Raw genomic sequence first — 21,100 nt, forward strand, 5'->3', positions numbered from 1 at the left:
TTTTGGGTCGTCAAAAGTTGTTTGTGAATTTTTGACTACATGGGGGTTGGCCCTCCTAACCCCTACATTGTGCAAAGGTCCACTGTATTCTGTGTCTCCTTCCTGTACAAGGGAGATTGAACAGCATGGTGAACACAAGCCTCAATGCTTTTGCAAGCCTTCTTCCAATAGCTGTTTTATCACCTTCATAAAAGTAGAATATTAGGCATTTCTGGTGAAAGAGGGCTAATAGGTGAGTCCATTGTGCTGTACCTGCTGTTCTTACCACTGGATGCAGCTTAGACACCCAGAGAAGATAGCACAGCATAGCATGACTGGTCTTTCAGGCAGGGTTTAGACTGGGGAACAAAGTCACTATCCTCCTCTCCCCCCCTTGAAGGAGAACAGAGAGAGTTTTAAAAAAGGAAGAACGCACAGCCAACCTCTCATCCATAACGGTTTTTTTTTTTTTTAAATATTAGTCATGATTCAAAATGTGAACCAGAAATGGTTTGAGACTTTGGGGAGGAACTGACTTTTGGGAGGAAATGATTTCAATAAGCATGACATGTTGAAGAATAAGAGATGAAACTCTAGGATCTTCTGGATTCAGGCTGGACATACGCAACTATTAAAGGTATGGATACAAATCATGACTCTTACTCTGGACAAGGAGAAAAACTCCAGAAGGCGGAGCAGCTGCCTTAACCAGGAAGAAGGTGAGGAAAATCGTCTTTATGAGGAAGTCTTCTTTATGAGTAAGATCAAGATCTTTGGGTTGAAAGGTATTCAAGAGATCTTCTTGTCCAACCACTGCCTTTGAGATGGAAGACAAGACAAGGATAGTCACTGTCACCACTTCTACCAACATTGTACTGGAAGTCCTACCCATCTCAATAAAGGAAAAAAAAGGGCTAAGATTGAGAAAAGAGAAACAGAACTTTAAATTTTACAAAAAACAGTACGTGAATATAAATCCAAAGGTCTACTAATATTATTAGACTAGTAAGAGAGTTTTGCAAGATTGCTGGGTATAAAATTAACATACCTACAATGAGGTTTTTTTAATACATGGACAATAAGCAAGAGAAAATGAAATTGTAAAAAAGTGATTATTTACATTTGCAAAAATGAGGTATTTATGAATGAGTCTAACAAAATGTTAAGACTTTTTTTTTTCAGAAAATGATGAATTAAGCAGAAATTTTATTTCCAAACTCATCAAAGATTATTACAAACACAGGGGCGCCTGGGTGGCACGGCAGTTGAGCGTGTGCCTTCGGCTCAGGGCGTGATCCCGGCGTTCTGGGATCGAGCCCCACATCAGGCTCCTCCGCTGTGAGCCTGCTTCTTCCTCTCCCACTCCCCCTGCTTGTGTTCCCTCTCTCGCTGGCTGTCTCTCTCTGTCCAATAAATAAATAAAACCTTTAAAAAAAAAAGATTATTACAAACACAAATAAAGTATCCTTTAAAAGTGTCCCGAATTAAATCAAAGGCATATCATCAAAGTAAAACACTTGTGACACTAGGAATTCATTCAGGTTGCAGCATTTTCCATTATTTTGTTTTTAATCGTTTACAATGTTCTGAAGATCACATTTAAACATCTTTTTTAAAGAAGACTTGAAATAAAAACAAAAACCCAAAAAACTACATTGAGTACAACCACTATAAAGTAGGGGAACTTAAGAAGACAAAGACCAAAGCTGCTTCATACGCAGGATGGAACAGTCTAATACACAGCACAACATGAATCTTTCCAAACAGGTTTGCTAAGAAACAGCTCCCATGCTTAGTGTTACAAATAAAACAATCTCCTCATTTAGAAGAATCAGGACATCATTTGATTAATAAAGCCTATTCTTCCCCCAGTTTTATACTTGCTTGTTTTCATTTAGAAATTGTTAAATTCATAAGAAAAGAACAAGTTTTGTTATGGGATAAAAATCTTAGGAACAACAAATTAATGAAATACTCAATTTTTTAATAAAGATGTGTTTATTTGAGAGAGAAAGAGAGCACAATTGGGGGGAGGAGCAGAGAGAGAGGGACAAGCAGACTCCCCGCTGAGCATAGAGCCTGTCTTGGAGCTGGATCCCAGGACCATGAGATCATGACCTGAGCCAAAATCAAGTCAGACACTTAACCGACTGTGCCACCCAGGTGCCCCCAAATACTCGATTTTTTAACAAACAAAAATGTTTCCCTTCCCAAAATGTAAGCATCCAGTAAATAAAACAAACATAATACTCCAGGTATAGAAACACTAGTAATTTGCTTATGAAAGAGGTGTATGTATTTGGTGGTAACATTTTTGTTGGTCTTAAATATAAAACCAAAGAATCAGGCCATTATTTAAAGTATCCTCCTTCACCCAGTTTCCTTATCCGAATAGAAACTCATCAATTTCTGTAGGATTTTGGCTATTGGACCAGGCCACAGGAAAGGTCTGAAATATCTAAAAGTCATTTGGCTGGAGAAGTGTTTTCTTGAGACTTGGAGGCAGTCATTCATCACTTTACACGTAAAAGCATTCCTCAGCGAACTTCTTCCCAGCCTTTAGGACAAAGCACAGCATCTGGGCCCCTGGAAGGTGTTGCAGGCATTCTGCATACAGTACTGTTGAAGCTCTGCCTATGCTGGCAAGACCTTGATCCTCTCCGTGCGCCTCCAGCTGGAACGGCTCCATCAGGCGCTGCAGGGCATTCACGTTGGCCCCAGAAGACATGGCAGTGGCATGGGCCTCCAAGGGCCTATGTGCTAGACTTCTATAAAAAATTACTAAACTTTATTGAAAGACATTAAAGGATGCTCTAAGAAATGCAGAGGTGTACTATATTCATGAATGGATGAGTCACATTGTAAAGATGTCATTTTCCACAGATTTATATGTGGATTCAATGCATTCTGATCAAAATCCCAACACATTACTGCATGTAGGATTTGATAAGCTTATTGTAAAACTCATATGAGTGTGCAGTAAGAAGAAAAACAAAGTGAAGGAATTGCCCTGCCAGGGATTATGACTTACTGTAAAGTCATAGTAATTCAGACAGTGTGTCATTATCACAGGCATAGAGAAATAGATCAGTGAAACAGAAGAAAGGCGCATGAACAGATCCACGTGTATAGGGATACTCGATATAGATAGAGGTTGGATTACAGAGCAGTGGGGAAAAAAGAGACTTTAAAAACATGATGTTGGAAAAAAAAGAGTGGTGGGGGGAGTGCCTAGGTGGCTCAGATGGTTAAGCATCTGCCTTCGGCTCAGGTCATGAGTCCAGGGTCCATGGATCAAGTCCCACATCAGGCTCCTTTCTCAGCAGGGACCCTGCTTCTCCCTCTCCCTCTGCCTACCGCTCCCCCACTTGTGCTCTCTGTCAAATAAATAAATAAAATCTTTTAAAAAATAAAATAAAAAGTTTAACAAGAATGGGTCATTTAAAAAAAACCCAGTGAGTTTAAAAAAAAAAAAAGAGTGGTGGGGCAATGTGTTATGAAGGAGGAGTAAGGCCCTTGTGGAATCTTCACGGATCACTCCAACATGGGCATGGACACTGCACCTGGAGAACATGGGCATGGACACTGCACCTGGAGAGGCATATGAAATGAAAGGATTTATTATGCTCGCATCCTGGAAGAGGGCAGCACGGCGAACCACACAAAGTCAATTATATCTCAGTTAAAAAAAAAAAAGAATGCATACAGTAACTACTTATTTACCAAGCCTAAAGATCAACTAAACAACTAGCTTAAACTGTATGAAATTGCTATTATCCAACCATTTTGTCTCCTACATTTTACCCTAATATTTTCAGGGTGTGTACACAGAGGGGACAACCATTAAGGAAAGCAAGGTAGCGATGACCAGAAAAGTCAGGATCGTGTCACCTCTGTGGAGAAGGGAGGGAGATTCTATTGGGGGAGTTGGGGGCACTTCACAGGTACTGGAGATGTTCTAGTCTATTTCTTGATGTCATGGGTGGTTACAGAGATATTTGATTTATAGAAACTCTTTAAACTACGAATAAGTTTTATGCATTTAAAAAACAACATATTCTTGGGGCGTCTGGGTGGCACAGCGGTTAAGCGTCTGCCTTTGGCTCAGGGCGTGATCCCGGCGTTAGGGGATCGAGCCCCACATCAGGCTCTTCTGCTATGAGCCTGCTTCTTCCTCTCAGACTCCCCCTGCTTGTGTTCCCTCTCTCGCTGGCTATCTCTATCTCTGTCAAATAAATAAATAAAGTCTTTAAAAAACATAATAAAAAACAAAAAACAATATATTCTTTAGCTAGCCAAACAACTCATCCATCTCTGAGTGGGGCAGGGGGCAGAGTGCAGGGCGCCTCCTGCTGGAAGCCGGGGGCCGCATTACAGACTGATGACCTGTAACAATTGCCCGGCACCGTTGATTTATCTTGTTTTGTTTTTCCTTGATAACAATTGGTAACATTCTTATTCCATTTATGATGATATATTCTAATATATTATATGTAATATTCTAATATATCCTAATAAATTATTTATGTGTGTTTACCCAACAGAAAGTGTACCCCTTGAGGGCAAGGCCTGAGTTTTTATGGTTGACCCCGTAGAGCAGAGTGCCCGGCACACTGTAGATACTCAATTAAAAGTCCCTTGAAAGGGCAGACTCGAGGTGAATGGACAGATGGATAGATGGACAGGGAGAGCTCTTAATGGTTGCAGTCTTGGAGGGGATTTTATTTTCAGAACGAGTGAAGAGATTTTTAAAGCCAAACATGGGGAATAGAGTGGGTTTATCCCTGCAAATGCGCGAGTGTGGCAAAAACAGACGGAAGCGTACTTAGTGATGTCGTGAGTGGGACAGTGCGTGCTGTATTGGAACCCTCAGTTGTATGCCCATCTAGTGATGCCGCTAGGACTTGCTTCTGGGACTTACCAGCCACACAGGGCCTGCTACTTCTTTGCATGGCTCTGGGCAATTACTCACTTTGTGTTTGGGGTAAATAGGACTCCCAGAGTGGTGCAATGAGGAAGCTCAGAACTGGCCTTTGCTGGGGAGGCCGTGGAGGGACGGGCACAGCAAGGCCCCAAGAAGGGGATGGTGGGAAAGTTGCCCCGCAAGGGGCTGGTTCCTCAGCGTGCCTGCCCTGCCCCCTCAGTCTTAGAGGGTGGGCACTCAGATGACACGGTTTGGGGAATATTTTCCTTTCTCATTCTCTTCCCTTCCTTTTTCCTTCCTTCTTGCCTGCTTTCCTCCCTCCTTCCCTCTCTCTTTTCTTTCTCTTTCCCCTCTTTCTCTCTTGTCCCCTCCCCTCTCCGGCTGTCCCTCTCCCTCCCAACCCCTTTGCTGGGCAATCTTTCCAGTCCTCCTCTATCTCCCTCGGTCAGGCAGATGGACCCAGTGGTGCAGAAACCCAAACACGTTCACTATTCTCCCCTCTTCTGCCCAAGAGACCAGCTCAGACTGCAGCTCTTAGGAGGCTGAATTCCCTTCGGGCCCTTTGCCCTGTGTACTCTCCGCCCCACTCCCCTGCAGGCCACGGACCCCTCTGGGTGGCCTGGAATCTGCTCCACCAGGCAACCACGAAGCCCCCTGGGGCTGGCCCAGGACCCCTTCCCAAAGCCACAGCCAGAGCAGGGGCCATCTCTTAAATTCTAAGTGTATCCACCCTTAGCTCCAAGAGCGAATGCCCCCCCTTTCTGGACCCCATAATAGAAACACAGATTTTGGCTGCCCTTCTTTTCACCCCAAAGAAGGGCCGCTTTTGCAATAAGGGCATTAGAAGATTGTCGTCTGCCAGGAATGCATAGATGTTTTTTCTCCAGTGCCTGCTCTGGGCTGATCTGGTCTGATTGACAGGAGAGGTAGACATGACGGGGCAACGGGAGGAGGAGAGCAGGAAGGGGCTGGAGAGGTGGAGTCTGGGAGGGTAGAGGGAAGCAGAGGGAGAAGGAAAGATCAAGTTCCAGCATGTTAGAACTGGAGGAAGAGATAGAAGACCCTCCAGCAGGCTGCCCCAACACACACACCACCCATTTTTCAGAGGAGGAAACTGAGGCCTCAGAGACAAGAAGCGATTTGCTCCTGTCCTGCGTTGATCATTGGCAGGGGCCAGACCAACAGGCAGTCTCTTGACTCGCATCCCAGCCCAGCACCACCCCTCCGCCTGACTCAAGGCAGAGAAAATTGACTGTCTTGGCAGCAAAATGAAACCTTTTGATTTACGAGGCATTCTGAGATATCCTGCAGTTGGCAGTCTTTGGAGAATTGCACAAGCCCACACTTTTGTGGGGGCAGCATTTAATGAAATGAACACATGACTTATTCGTTTTTCATTAAGGATGACATGCAGAGAGGCCATATCTAAGGAGGAAAAACAGGTTCTGTCCTGGGGCCCCACAGTCCCAGGTCCCAGGGAGCACTTGTCTCAAGACACAGGGAAGAGCAGGAGGTGGTGGGGTAAACCCCCTTCCAGGCACTGTCATGTTCGTTGTCTTGTGTAATTCTCACGGGGACCCAGCACTACGCACCGCTGCGCCAGCCTTGCGGATGAGAAAACTGCAGCTCAGAGGGAGCGAGTAACAAGCCCAGCGTCACCCAGCTGGTGAGCACCGGAGCCAAAATTAAAATCCCAGCCTGCTTTGGCTCAGCTTCAGCAAGCTGTCCGTGCAGGAATGGGAAGCCAGCTGTGCAGCCTAGGGTCCAATTGTGCAGACACTCGCTTTGAATGGATGCTGCAAGGACAGAGGTGCCCTGAGGCCTGGCAAGGGCAACCCTGGGCTTTGGTGGTCAGCCAGGCCCAGCTGAATGGTGGCCGAGCCTATGAGGTCTAGGGAGCGGTTGGGCCATGACAGTGATGCCCGGCAGGCTTTGGTCTTGTTGCTTTCCAGCTTCCAAGCCTCAGAGCAACCTCATCAGGAAACCCAGTCGGCCCCCAGCTTAGACGCGGGCGTGACAGGTGTGGGCCTTGGAGCCAGGCAGACCTGAGCTTGACTCCTGCGCTTGCCCGCATTAACCGTCAGGACCCGAAATAGGGCCTCGATCCCTCTTAAGCTTCAGTTTCCATGCTTAGAATAGTTAAGTACAGCACTTACCTCTCGGCATTGTCATGTAGTTTGAAAATAGTGTTAATAATGCTATTATGATTACTCATAGCAACTATTTAATAGTAATGACAACTAACATATTGAGGGCATTTTATGAGCCATGCATGGTGCTAACTAAAAGTGAATCTTCAATACAATGCTCTAAAGTGTACCGTTGTGAGCTCCATTTTACCTATGAAGAAACAAGCTCCGAGAAGTTGTTTCCTTGCCCAAACCACACAGTTAGCAAAATGACAGGGTCAGAATTTGAACCCAGTTCTGTGTGTACCCCTCGCCCATGAACATGACTATCTTTATAAGCAAAATAAGGAGCACATAGGGAACATTCAACAAATGGGAGTTCCAGTCCCTTCTTTTTCCCCTAAAAGCCCAGATTCCCACAGTGCCTACCAGTGTTTGCTTTAGGGCTTGCCTGCATGGAGTTTTCTGGAAGTCAAGAGAAAGCTGGGGAGGTGGGTGGGAAGGGGGCTTCTCTCATTCCAGGCTCCCCTCCCTTCCCTGGCTTCCTTATAGGGTCTGGCAAAAGCTGCTTCACTGAGGCCTCTCGTGTTGCTGGAAACAACGCACGTTTATTTTGGCACTGCGAAGAGGGCCCAAGTCCGCCCCCTGGACGCCTCTGTGGGAAGAGGACCTAGAGAATGTGGCCCAGGCCCTATCAGGGCCTGCTGGCCTCCCAGCACATCCTGGGCACATCCCATCCCGTGTAGCTCAGAGAAGGAAATGAGGTCCGAGCTTTCTTCCCTGCTCCCTGCAGAGCCCCCTCCAGAAGGATGGCAATCCGAGGACCAGGTGCTGTGGTACCTGCCGGCCCTTAGCAGATCCCCTCGCAGCCCTGCGGGCACCTGGCGGCTTCTGCACCTGGGTCGCTGGGCGCCTGTGGCCAGTGTGCGGACTAAAGTCGTAGATACACACAGTTGCAGGGGCTCCTCACCGGCCCGCGGGGCCAGCCGCCACTGGCTTAAGTCCACAGTCAGCCAGCATTTTTTGAAAGCCAGCCCGGGGCCAAGCAAGGAGCGCTTTCGCATCTGTTAGCTTCTATTTCCAAATCTTCACCCCACCCTAAGGAAGGCCTCACTTCCCTGTTTCACAAATGCAGGGCCTGAGGCTCAGGGGGACCGGGAGGCAGTTGCTTCAAGCTCGTGAAGCGAGGAGGTCAGGGCGTGTGGCCTTCCAGCTCTGACACCACTGGGTCTGTCCCAGCCCGGGAGGTGTCCCTTCTGCGGCACTCTCAATAGAAGTTTCGTCCAGGCATTGTCTGAGCTCCACTGGTATTCCCTGTGAAAGCCTTGTCGATAGGCTTTCTGGGGTTGAGCTAGAAACTGCTTCCCTGTCACCCTCTCCCACAGGCCCCAGAAGTCCTCAGTCTGACTCCAGGCAAAGGGAGGAAATCCAGATCTCCACCCTGGGCCATACCTGTTCTTCAGAGATGGGAAGATGGCCCCAGATGACCCTTGATCATCCCTATTCTTGCCTAGGACTGGTGTGGCTGTGAGTAGGATATGGGTGCCCTCCCAAGGATCCTGGCAGCCAGAACCTTGGCCCTGTGAGGCTTCTCTTGCCCTCTCTTGTGACTGCTGCGTTCGGCTCCAGGTGGAAATTAGGGGAGACTGAGGGTGAAAGATGCAGCCCCGTGAGCCTGCCAGGCAGGCCCCAGGCAAGGGGGCGGTGGATGGGGACTGCTACATTGGCCCAAAGAACTCGAAAGGCCCAGCAACTATGAGGAAGACACCAAGGCACTGAGCCGGTGGTGCCCTGTGGGTGGGAAGAGCCCTTGGGCCATAGGGGCAAACGGAGGTTCCCTCTCCGCACCCAATATCTACATCCCACACCCCCCACTTGGCAGCCCAGGGCCAGCCGAGGGGCAAGGGCTCTGATTCAGCAGCAGTATGGGCCCAGACGACAGTTTTCAGGGCTCCTTCTCCACATGAGCCCCCTGATCCCACAACAACCCCTAGAAGGAGGCGGGGTGTGTGCAATCTTCATCTTAGGTTACAGAGGAGGAAGCAGACTCCGTGAGCTCAGGGGCAGAGGGAGGCCTGAACGCAGGCACCTGGCTCCCAAGCACAGTGGAGCTGTCTGCTCAGCCGTGCCCTCCTCTTCCTGCGACAGTGGGAAGGTGGGTCTGTGGACAGCTGCGAGGCACAGATGGCAGTAAGCAAGCCCAGTCAAAGGGCAGGGAGGAAAGTCACTGATGGGTTGCTTGACCGAATCACCAAGACTTCGTCTCCCAGAGCCCCCATCAGGCTCTTCTTGGATCTCTCTGCTGGAATAGTAAACCCCTCAGCCCAGCTCAGCCTGCCTTCCCCCGTGGCCTCCCCTCCTCCCGGATCCCTCTGAATAGGAGAGCTCACAGTTCCTGCCTGGGGCAAGGCTGAAACACTCACGTTCCTATTTAAAGCCACACCTCGTTCATCACTTCAGCACCAGCCAACAATTAAGCCTGATTCAATCAAGCATCGAAAACAAATTTAAACCAGGCCTCACAAATGGGCTTGTCACTGGCTATTTAAAACCCTCTCCAGGCCTCTGGGGCTCTTCGGAACCAGGCCTGTTCGTGCTGCAGAGAGCAGAGATCCGCGTGCTGGGGCGGGGAGTCAGATTCATGTCGTGCACAGGGCCCAGTCTTGGGCTCCTGGGTTGGAACCATCACCACCACCTTGCTCTGGCCTTGGCTGGCTCCCTGGGGGTGCTGAGGGTCGACTTCTGGGAGGGATGCCAGGAGGAGGGAGCAGGAGGAAGCAAAGAAAAAGCAAAAGCTCAATCAAGAGGTCATTTGAGCCCCGAAAGCACACCCTTCTGGTGCTTGGTTTGGCTTTATTCAGGCCCTGAGCAACTGTGGTGCCTAGGGAGTGTAGAAAGCATTAGAACTCAGGTTCTGGAATTCTGGCGTTTGGCTGGAGGGGAAGCCGAAGAGCTAGCAGCAAGCTTCCATAGTGATTTCCCATTTAATCCTCCCAAGCACCCCGATTTTCTAGGATGAGGATGCTGAGAGTTTAAGTGACTGGGCACTGAGAGATTAAGGCAACCAGATCCTAGCTTGGACCTCCTGACACCAGCTGCTCCCACTTTGCCCCACACTGCCCCCTACCTCTCCACAGAGCAGAGGATACTGGGGTGGGAAGGCAGAAAGGCTCTTCCCTCTGGGATTCCTCTGCGTATCCTCCTCAAAGGCAAAAAAGTACAAAAGACACGGTTTGAAGGCAAAGAGCTTATGGGAGAAATTGGGGAGGGGGTGCTGTATCAGGAGGGGCTGAGGAGCATGGGGTACTGAGAGCCGCCCCTCCCTGCACTGCAGGGAACTGGGGCTGCCCTAACGGGGAGAGGGGGCTTGCGGGTCTCCAAGTTCTCGTGTGTGGGAGGAAACAATAGTCTCTTTCCTGGGGCCTCCAGGGGTGAGAAGGAGTGAGATCATGTCTGGGGAGGGAGGGAGGGGGCAAGGACACAGGATATGAGTGTGCTCCCAGGGGAGCACGGGGGAGCTGAGGAATAGGGCCTTAAGAATGGCTGCTTCCCTCGCCGAAGTCCCCCATGGCCTCTGCCCCACAAACCCTTCCTCCCTTGGCCGTAAGTCAGGACCGTCTGACTCTTCTTGGATTCTTCAGGGGTCTCACCGCCCCCACTGGACTGCAGGCCCCTCCAGGGCAGTCCACGGCATCAAACGGAAGTTAAGAGCTCAGAGCCGAGAGTAGGGCAGCCTTGAGGCAACCCCCAGACCTGCCACTTACTAGCTGCACGATTTTAAGCCTGTCCCTTAACCTACTTGAGATTCTCCTGTGCAATGAAAGTAAAAATAGGACCTCTCCCATGTGGTTGTCGTGAAAATTAAATGAGTTAATCAGAGTAAGCGCTTCCAAAAATATCTTCATTTGGCATCCCCAGAGCAAAGTCCCCATCTCGGCATGTAGCAGGGGCTTGGCAATTAGTTGATGGCAAGCTCAGGACAGCGGCTAGAGCAGCGGGACTGGGCTTGGGTTGGAGGGAAGGCTCTCCATGATGGCAAATGAAGGGCAGATGCTTAGCTGGGCAATTTCCTTCCTGGGATGCCTCGGGAACATGGCAGCCCCCTGTGTCAGCCCACCCGGAGGGAATGCCCCCCTCTCCTGCGGAAACTGGGGAGTCCCCGGACTCTCTGGGGGGTCTTCCTCGGGAGTCTGCGCCCTGCCCCGTGGCTGGCGTGGGACGGGAGATCGGCAGCAGCCGAAGCTTACCTGGGATGGGAGCTAGCTCACTGCAGGGGACAAAGGCAGGAGAAAGGACCCCCTAAGTCAAGCCCCTGCAGAGGCTGTTTGAGGATTAAAGAGGATACCATGTATTGGTCTCGAACGAGTGCATCAAGCTTTCTCTGAAGGACCAATTCTGTAAACATTCAATCGGCCACAGACTGATGCTTTTGTAATACACAGCTAGAAGGAATTACTAGAACACATGATGGCACACTTGGATACTGTGGCAACATCAGATTGCCCTAAAAACTTGTGTGTATTCTCCATCTCTAGGCTTTTCTCATCAGCAACCAGTGATAGCTTGCACAGGCGACAACCACACTGCCCTTGGGGCAGACGCTCTGTAAAGGCCAACTGCCCTCGTTTCCTTCCTACGGTCTCCCCTCCGCCTCGACTGGATGGGAAGCAGGGTCCTGACGGCCCCTCACCGGGTGTGTAGGATTCTCCCCGTCACCCCAAGCCTTCCCAGGTCTCCTGTGGCCGTATGCGTCCGTCTTTCTGGGACAGTCCGGAGCATACATAACCTCGTTCCGGGCAGTGTGTTCTGCCATGTTTTTAATGGCTGCCGTACCGTACAGGTGCCTCTGAGAAGGCGGGCACGAATCTGTGATGCAAAGAGCAGGGTTCCCGGGCGGCGAAGCCCTTCCCGGGGGCGGGTGTAGACAGAGGGTCGGTCTGCAGGGGAACCGCGTAACAGCAGCTGCTGTTCTTGAGCACCAACCATGTGCCGGACCCGAGCTCTGAGAGCAGGATCTGTGTTCTTCCCGACAATTCCACAAGGCGGACATCACTGTGTCTGCTGGGAAGCGAGGCCTCTCCACTCGGTGAGGTCCTAGGAGCCCCGCAGGTGCGGTGCCGCCCCCAGGGCTTTCCAGCGGCTGAGCGGCTGCCGGGCACCCGCGGGGGCTCGTGAAACGCGCGGGGTCTCCAGCCTCACGTGCTAGGTTCTGACCGCAGGTGACTGTGACGCTCAGCTGGCCTGGGCACCACTTTCCTCAAAGGTGCTGAGGCCTGGAGTCCGCAGACGCACCACGTGGGAGAGGCCCCTGCAAACGAAGACTTTTAACAAGGGATCAGGCTTCTGTTGTATCAACGGTACAAAGCAGATACAACTTATATTTAGTCTTACCTCAGCTATGTACCCAGAAAAACTACATGTTTAAAAAAAAGACTGCAAGGAAACACGCACAATGTTGATGATCTCCTGTGAAGGGATTCTGTGCGGTCTCTCTTCTTTATACTTTTCTACATCGAGCACGCATTACCTTTATAAATAGAAAAGCAATAAGCACTGTTTTTAAAAGAAAACTCCCATCAGCTCTGCTACCCGAAACATGAGTCAACTTTTGCCATTCTGGGGCTAGGCAGAAATTACTGGGGTTTTGTTTTCTTCTCTGGGAGGGCAGGAAGTCATTATTTCCCACTGGGTTTCCTGCTGGCGTTGGAGGCTGAGAAAAATTCTGGCTGAAGAGTCAAGAAAGGTGTAAAAATTTAAGACATGCAAGGTCCTTTGTGAGTGGCGTCTGCTTATCTCTACAGCCCCCTCCTCCTCCACCACCTGCTCTGGGAGGCGCTTCTGGAAAATACCATCGTTCCTCTCACCTTTGCCCCCACTGTCCCCTCACCCTGGAAAGCTCATCCCTATCCCCACGCGCGCCACTCACTTTAACATCTTCGGGCATCATCTTAGGTGTCATGTTTCATGAAGAGCTTCCTTGACCCCCAAAACTGAGCGAGGGCCCCATGAGCATCCAGACACCCTAACCTCCCCTATCAGCATACGCGTCATATTTGATCGTGATCATGGTGTACTTCCGTGCTTCCCCACCTGCCTCTAAAAGCCCCACGTGCGGGCACCTGGGTGGCTCTGACGGTTAAGCGTCTACTTTCGGCTCAGGTCATGGTCCTGGAGTCCTGGGATTGAGCCCCACGTTGGGCTCCCTGCTCAGTGGGGAGCCTGCTCCGCCCTATTTCTCTGCTCTTCCTCCCCACTCGTGCTTTCTCAAATAAATATAAATCTTCTAAAAGTAAAGTGCCATGTGGGTTGGGATTCTATATCCCCAGCCTGGCACAGAGTAGGCACTCAATAAATGCTTCCAGGTAAATGAAGGGACTCTGCCTCTAGTCCTAATGACTCGGGGGTCCCTCCAGGCAGCTCTAGGTACCTGCCTCTCCCAGAGCCCCTTGGAGGATAATGGCCACAAATAGTTCTTTCTGCACGAAGTTCAGCAAAACCACTTCCTCAACCCGCTGCACAGACTGGACCAGGGGTTGGGACCACAGCCCGGGCTGGTGTGGGGGAGGCTGGCCTCTGCTCTGATGGCTCACCCAGAGATTCCACCCAATCCGGGGACCCAGTCCAGGGACTCGATACAGGATGGTGGCTAGCGGGCCAATCACATAGCTTTTGGGGAAGAGGGTCCTAAAGGCTGCTGAGTCTCACGTAGGCTTCCCGGGAAGATGGCTCTCCAGCCCAGTCTGGAAGCCATTGGCAGCAGAGCCCCTGCCACCTTCCCACGCCTCAGGACAGAGGGCATCCCGATCCGTCTCTTCTGAGCAAACTGAAGAGCTGTGTCATGGGAGAGGGCAGCCATCCATGTTGTCTCTCTCCTCCGGCTGCTCCCGGGCCACCCTCTGGCCACTCCGCTGGGGGGCCCTCCCTCTCGAGTGGGGGCGCGTGTGGCTCCCTGGCCCCCACCTGGCCCAGCTGGGCATGGGCAGGAGACCACCTGCCTCGGCGGGACCAAACCCAGAGGGCACATTTGCAGTTGGTTGATGAGTTCGGAGCCCTGGTGTCCTGTCTCCCCAGCCTCCCCCTGCCTGGGGCGTGGGGGACCAGGAAAATGTGAGTGCCCCTCTGCACACCCTCTCTTGACAGAGAGGGGAAGCATTTGGCACACAGGCTCACTCTGGTGGGGTGCAAGGAGCTGCACCGGGGAGACTGGGAAAACACAGAAACACGCTGATGCTGCAGGAAACGTGCTGGGAGCAGGGGTCTCAAGGGGGGGCTGCTCCCAGGGTCTAGAGGGACCGACCCATGCTTGTCCGCAGGCAGCGTCCTTCCCAGGCCCACACTTAGCAGGTCGGAGTTGTGCGAGGTCAGTCCGGTCCTACCCCCACCCCCCTACCCTTTGGACACTTTCTCCTCATTTCCCTTCCCCCTCTTCAGAGAACCGCTGCCCTCGGGCTTCTGGGAACCACATGTTCCCATCTCTGAAGGAGAACTCAGATTTAAAATATTCCCATCCCACATCAAACCATGTGTCACGGTGCTGTGGCTGCCCCAAAGCCTCCGACCCAGCACAGTGGCCAACACAGGACCCACGCTGAGCAACCGAGGCGGCTCGGGCAGAGGACCAGGAGGGGGGCATAGATTTAAAAGAGTAGCCCCAGGAAAACAAGGCTTCACCAAACAAACCAATCCCGTAGACTGGGCTGGACCAGTCTGGTCAGGGCTACAGAATGAGAGCTCCACTCAAGGGACCGCCTCCTCTGCCACAACAGGATGGGCTTGCTTGGGCAGGAGGGTGGGGGAGATGGCCTAGCAGTCAGCATGGAGCAGGGCTGCCCCCCTTGTTGCAGCCCAGGTCTCTCTCAGTTCTAGCCTCAGCCCCTCCTGGGACGAGCCCTGTGGCAACTCACCCACAGGACGTCAGGTTCCCTACTAGTAAAATGGGAATAATCCTACTTACATCACAGAGCTGTTGTTAGCCCCGCTGAGATAAGACGTGAAAGATGCAGGCAAGTTAGATGCAGGACGCTGGAAGGGTCGTGAACAGAACATCAAAACATGGCTAAAGAAAATATGGTACAGGGGCTCCTGGGTGACTCAGCTGGTTAAGCATCTGACACTTGGTTTCGGCTAGGTCACAATCTCAGGCTTGTGAGATGGAGCCCGAGTTGGGCTCCATGCTGGGCGTGGAGTCTGCTTAAGATTCTCTATCTCCCTCTGCCTCTCTCTCTCTCTCTCTCTCAAAAAAAAAAAAAAAAATGGAATATGTATACAATCAAATGTTAGCCATTAAAAAAGAATGAAATTTCGCCATTCGTGACAATATGAATGGACCTAGAGGGTATTATGCTAAGTGAAGTCAGAGAAAGACCGATACATATGATCTCACTTATATGTGGAATCCAAAAAACCAAACAAGCAAACCAAAACCAGACTCCTAAATACAGAGAACCAACTGGTGCTTGCCTGAGAGGATGGGGGTGAGGAATAGGCGAAGGAGGTGAAGGAGATTAAGAAGCACAAACTTCCAGGGGCGTCTGGCTGGCTCAGTCGGTAGAGCACACGACTCTTGATCTCAGGGTCATGAGTTCAAGCCCCACGTTGGGCATGAAACTACTTTAAAAAAAAAAAAAGTATTTACTTCCAGTTATAAAATAAATAAGTCATGGGATGAAAAGTATAACATAGGGAATGTACAATAACGTAATGGTGCATGGTGACCACGAGGGGTAAGTAGGCTGTTGAATCACGACGTTGTACGCCCGAAGCTAATAGGATGTTGCACGTCAGCTGTACGTCAGTAACAAATAAGCAGCCACAGGAACACGACGGTCCGGCGCACGGCCTTGGGCAAGTTCCCCCGCCTCCCGTGGCCTGAGGGGGGCACCAGGCAATCTCTTGCAGTTCGAGTCTCTCTCATCGCCCAGTTTTTGAAGAATGACACTGCTGTCGTCGCCCTTCTTAGGGATCCTTTCGGAGGAGGTGCTGTCAGCTGCCTCTACATTGTTCCTCTTGACAACTCAGAGCCCCTGCCAAGGGCCTTTGTCTGACACTGACATTTCTGAGGATGTGTGGGGAGCCCTGGGCAGAGGCAACGAGGCGGGTCCTGCCCTTCTGTACCCCCCTCCCCAGGCCTCAGAGGGCTCTGTTGCTTCCCCTCCTGCCACACCCCGTCCCCAGGTGGGTTTTCCTGCCCTGGTCTCAGATCCCTGATAGCCAGTTCCTCATACACACACACACACACACACACACACACACACACGCAGGCTGTCCCCTGCCCTGCTGGCCACTCTGGCCGAGCCTGGTCTTGGGTCCTGAACCAAACTCCTAGGGTCTGGAGCTCCCCCATGGGTGCCGGGAGAGGCTCATGGAATTCTTTTCTAGGAAATCTGCCTCCTCACTTCCTGCCAGGGTCAGACGGGGCCCTAGCTTGCTGGGATTTGCTCTCAGGGAAAGGTCTGGCCGTGCTTTGGGGATGGGCATGATTCACAACCATCTGGTTCTGGAAGGCCACACTCTCCGGAAGAGAAGACAACTTGTAGCTAACGATCTGAATGTGTGACGTTCTTTCTCCCCTTGCCTCCCCTTCAGCCCTGGATTTTGATTTCCTCTCCCTCCCAGCACCGCCACAGCCTGCTGCTATCCAGTGGGCCCTGAGTCTACGAGAGGGCCCTGGAGGGCACCATCCCCACCCTCAGCCCCTGCCCACACTGGACCCATCTGATGACACACACACCCCCCCGGTCACTCGGTCCCCTAGGCCCTGATCCCCAATCTGGAGGTGAGGGGTTGGACCAGAGAGAAGGCAGCCAGGCCAGACCGAGGGGAGACCCTGGTGCACAGTGAGCCACATAGTGCAGAGTGGGGTTCGCCTGGCTCCCCTTTCTCCCTCTCCTGGCTTGGGGTGGGGAAGGGCCCTCTATGCCTCCCCTCCCTTGGGGCTTCTTCCCTGTCCCCAGCTGCCCCCTGGTCTTCTGCATCTTCTAACACACCCCATCTCCCACTCGTCTCTCAGGATTTTGGCCGCTTGGTCCTCTGATTTCTCTCTTGCTCTGGCTCCCTCTCCTCCTGTGTCCTTCTTTGCCTGTCTCCATCTCCATGTCTTCGCACCCTCCCCTCCCCTCTCTCCCCTCTGTGTCTCTGACCTGGTTGGTGCCTCTCCCTGGCCATCTCTCCGACTCTCCTTCCCCTCCAGTCCTGCCCTCTGCATTCATCACTACGGGCTTTGTAACCCACTTTGCAGAAATCTTATGAAGGAGAAAGAAAGGGAGGGATTGAAGGAGAGACAGAGAAAGGAGAAAAGAGAGACAGAAGGAAAGAAAGGAAAGGCAGAGTTTGGTTTTCATCCGTGTAATGAAACCCTGGTGGCCAGGAATGTGGCTGCAGGCCTGCCCAGCTCCCTGCTGCGGCCTCCCTCCCTCCAGGACCTCTGTGCTGGCTGGCCCTCCCTGCACATCAGCATGAAGCAGCAGCTCCCGAGCTCCCACCTGACTCCTCCATCAGGCCAGACAGAAACACGCTGGGCCTGATGCGTGCCCCGGAGGCACAGCCGAGCGTGAGGGCAGAGCACGACCCCCAGGGCCCAGGGCATGGTTCCAACAGCAGTTAGGTGTTTATTATGGATTCGTTTGTGCTCCTTCTTATACGGGCACCCTAACCCCCCATACACCAGGATTTGGAGGTGGGGCCTTTGGGAGGTTATTAGGTTCGGGTGAGGTCATGTGTTCTTGTAAGAAGAGGAAGAGAGACCCGAGCTCTCTGTCTTTGCCATGTGAGGACACGGCAAGTAGGTGCCGTCTGTAAGCCAGGAGGAGGCTCTCACCGAGCTCGAATCAGCCACCATCTAGATCTTAGGCTTCCGCACCCCCAGGGCTATGAGAAATCAGTGTCTTGTTCAAGCCGCCCAGTCTAGGGGCTTCTGTGATGGCAGGCCTGGCTGACGAAGACGCTGTTCCGTCGGGTGGCCCCTGTAGAGAGGCAGCGGCCTGGTCAGACCTGCAGGCCCAGCTGGACCAAGGCAGCCCCCCCCACCCCCGGCGCTCTCCACCCCCACCTTCAGCTTCGGTGGCCTCTGGCTTCTGCCACAGGGGCTCCCACAGGATGTGAGGGAGGCTACCCGCCCCCACGGCTGGCCTCCCGGAGAGCTGGCCCCCAACCCGGGAGCACTGACCCGCTGTGCTCCCTGATGGGGGAGAGCGGGGCAACAGCACCAGGACAGTCCGGGCCTGCTCTCCCTGCCGCCTCCCGCCCACTGTCTCGCATCCCAGGAGCCTCTGTGTGCCCCTCTCCGCCCACTAAAGGCTCCTGTCCACCTGGCTGCCTGTGTGCCCTCCACTCTCCAGTCTCACACCTGCACGGGGGGGGGGGGGCACTGCGAGTGGGGAGCTGCCCAGGGAAGGGGGCGTGGAGTGCAAATCCCTCCTCAGTTCCTAGGCTGAACCCATGTCATCATGGCAGTGGCTGGTGTCTTGTGGGTTAGTTTTGTGTTTTTTTTTGTTTTTTTTTTTTTAAGATTTTATTTGTCAGAGAGAGACCAGAAGCAGGGGGAGCGGCAGGCGGAGGGAGAAGCAGGCTCCCCATCGAACAAGGAGCCCAATGCGGGACTTGATTCCAGGACCCCGGGATCATGCCCTGAGCCGAAGGCAGACGCTTAACCGACTGAGCCCCCCAGGCGTCCCAATGGCTATTGTTTCTGAACATCTAAAGTGTGTAGGAGCTTACAGTTTGCAAAGCGCTTCCTCCTACCGCATGTCTTTGAATCCTCACAACAGGATGGTCTCTGTGTGTGTTTTACAGAGGAGGACACCAAGGCTCTGCGGCTTGTTACGGTCAGGACAGCACTGGCCCCCTGCTCGGGGGCTGTGAACCAGGAGCCAGCCTCCCAACACGTGGCCCCTGCTAACCCACAGGAACACCTTGGGCCTTCCTGCCTTTGAGCCCTTGTGTGGCCATTTTCCTGCTAGCAATGCCCTTACCCAACCTTTCTGCTCATTTAAATCCTCCTGGTCGTTCGCAGTCCGGCTCGTGCCCCTCCGCCCCCTGAAAGCCTTCCAGCACCAGGAGAGAACAAGCCTAACTACCGTGTTGTACGCGGAAGAACACCACGGAGCTCCACAGCTGTGGCAGAGCCCGCTATTTGTCCCTCAACATTCTGCCCTTCCTCCTCAGGAATGGAACCCCTGAATTTTAGTGGGGTACGTGGCTGCCTAGACAAAAGCCTGTTTCCCAGGCTCCATGTGGTTAGAGGTAGTCAAGTTTTAGCCGACGGAGTATAAGCAGAGTGGCATTTATGACTCTGGGCAAGTATTGCTATTTGTTTTTCTGATCTCCTTTCCTACTTCCTGCCAGCTGGAATGTGAACACGATGTCTGGAGCTCGAGCAGCCTTCTTAGACCTTAAAGGTGGATACCACACGTAAGGATGGCACGGCATCATGACCAAAGTAATTCGAGAACCTGATGGTCCTTGTGCTGCATCACCATCCCTGCGCTTAACTTCCACGCTTCATTTACCTGAAGCAGGTATCAGTTTCCATCTTGTTTAGGCCATTGCTGTTTGGGATGTCATACCACCATCGCCAGACACAGTCCTGCCTGGTACCAAAACCACCACCACCTGAGTGCTTCTGAACACTCACTTTGTGCCAAGCGCAGGACAAGTCAGGATTTTTTAAGCTGGCTTTTCCACCTAGTTTTCACAGCCACCTTGAAGCTGGGTGCTAATACTAATTAATTAATTTGAGCTTCAGCTCCCAAATGAGTTTTGTTCATTCCACATCGTTTCTTGGTTCCTGCTACATGGTAGACACTGGGCAAGGCCTTGAGGATTCAGCAGTAAGATGAACTCCTTGTCTTCCAAACCTTGACAGTCTAGTGGGGAAAACAAGCAAATGGAAATAACAGTGCGACGTGATGGTAATAATACTGTATCATCATTTTAAGATGCCATCAATTGTAAGATACACTGTTTTTTATGTACCATCAAGAAAAATAATACTGCCGTGAAACTGAGACATACTGTCTTAATAATAGTCCCATGTGCCACATGAACCAGTCACACCAACCTCTCATTACTTTGAAATTGTTTATTATCTACCCTAAGGGATTTCACGATTTCTCCAGGCTCCAGTTGCCTTGCTTTCTATGTGACAGTCCATCTTCTAGACATATCTCGGTAATAAACTATAGCCCAGCTTGAGCCACTGGTAGCTTCCTTTCCTCCCCCCTAAAGCACTTGGCTGTGGCTTTGGAGGGAGCACGACTGTGGTCATTCGTCTGATGATGAATATTTGCTTCATTAATACCAAATTTATGCCCTGCCGCTCTGTTTCTTATCGTTCTTCCTACTCAACAACTTTTTCATTCCTCTGTTGAATCACAGCATCCTTGAAGGCAGTTTGGATAGCAGTTAAACCTAACAAATAAAATACCCAAGAACGCACAAAACTCTACCATAGAGCTACGGCCAAGTTTATGCTCATGCATATGGGACCGCCATGGGACTGCCACCTGAGAAGCAGTGATCATAAGACCCTTGTCTGTAAGCACAGCTGGTGTCAGGGATGTGAAGACGTGAAGGGAAAAAGAAGAAAAATAACGTATGTCTTGCGGGGCCTGGAGGAGAGAGGAGTGGGGAATGACTGCTCAGTGTGCGTGGGGCTTCCTTCCGGGGTGATGAAGATGTTCCAGCACTCGATGATGCGGACGGCTGCACACACTGTGGGCGCATTAAACCCGCTGGATTGTACGCTTGAAAATGATTAAAGTGGTAAATCTTATTTTGTGTGTTTTACCATAATTTTTTAAAAGTATGTCTTAGGGACACCTGGGTGGCTCCATCGGTTAAGTGTCTGCCTTCAGTTCGGGTCATGATCCCAGGGTCCTGGGATTGAGTCCCGCATCGGGCTCCTTGCTCAGTGGGGAGCCTGCTTCTCTCTCTGCCTGCTGCTCCCCCTGCTTGTGCTCTCTCTTGCACGCATGCTCTCTCTCTAACAAAATCTTTAAAAAATAATAAAAGATAAAGTAAAATAAAGGTATTCTTGGATTTGATGGAAATGCTAGCAGCCTTACTCAAA

General features: G+C 51.6%; 1 protein-coding gene across 3 annotated transcripts in view; it reads left to right on the forward strand.

Moving 5' to 3' along the window:
* The window catches only part of SOCS5 (suppressor of cytokine signaling 5), a 106,941-nt gene extending 86,138 nt beyond the window's left edge, over nucleotides 1-20,803 (forward strand). For 2 of the 3 annotated variants that reach the window (XR_015725165.1, XR_006777810.2), the window contains 2 exons: nucleotides 19,375-19,547; nucleotides 20,407-20,803. The gene's annotated coding sequence lies outside the window, so the exon portion shown is untranslated. Of the gene's footprint in view, nucleotides 1-18,531; nucleotides 19,221-19,374; nucleotides 19,548-20,406 lie in introns of those variants that run through there. The other variant, XR_006777811.2, reaches the window with a different exon arrangement.
* The last annotated feature ends 297 nt before the right edge of the window (nucleotides 20,804-21,100 follow it).

This window comes from Ursus americanus, chromosome 7, assembly GCF_024610735.1.
Source record: "Ursus americanus isolate L20-20 chromosome 7, mUrsAme1.1.p, whole genome shotgun sequence".
In the NCBI taxonomy this organism is placed as follows: Eukaryota; Metazoa; Chordata; class Mammalia; order Carnivora; family Ursidae; genus Ursus; species Ursus americanus.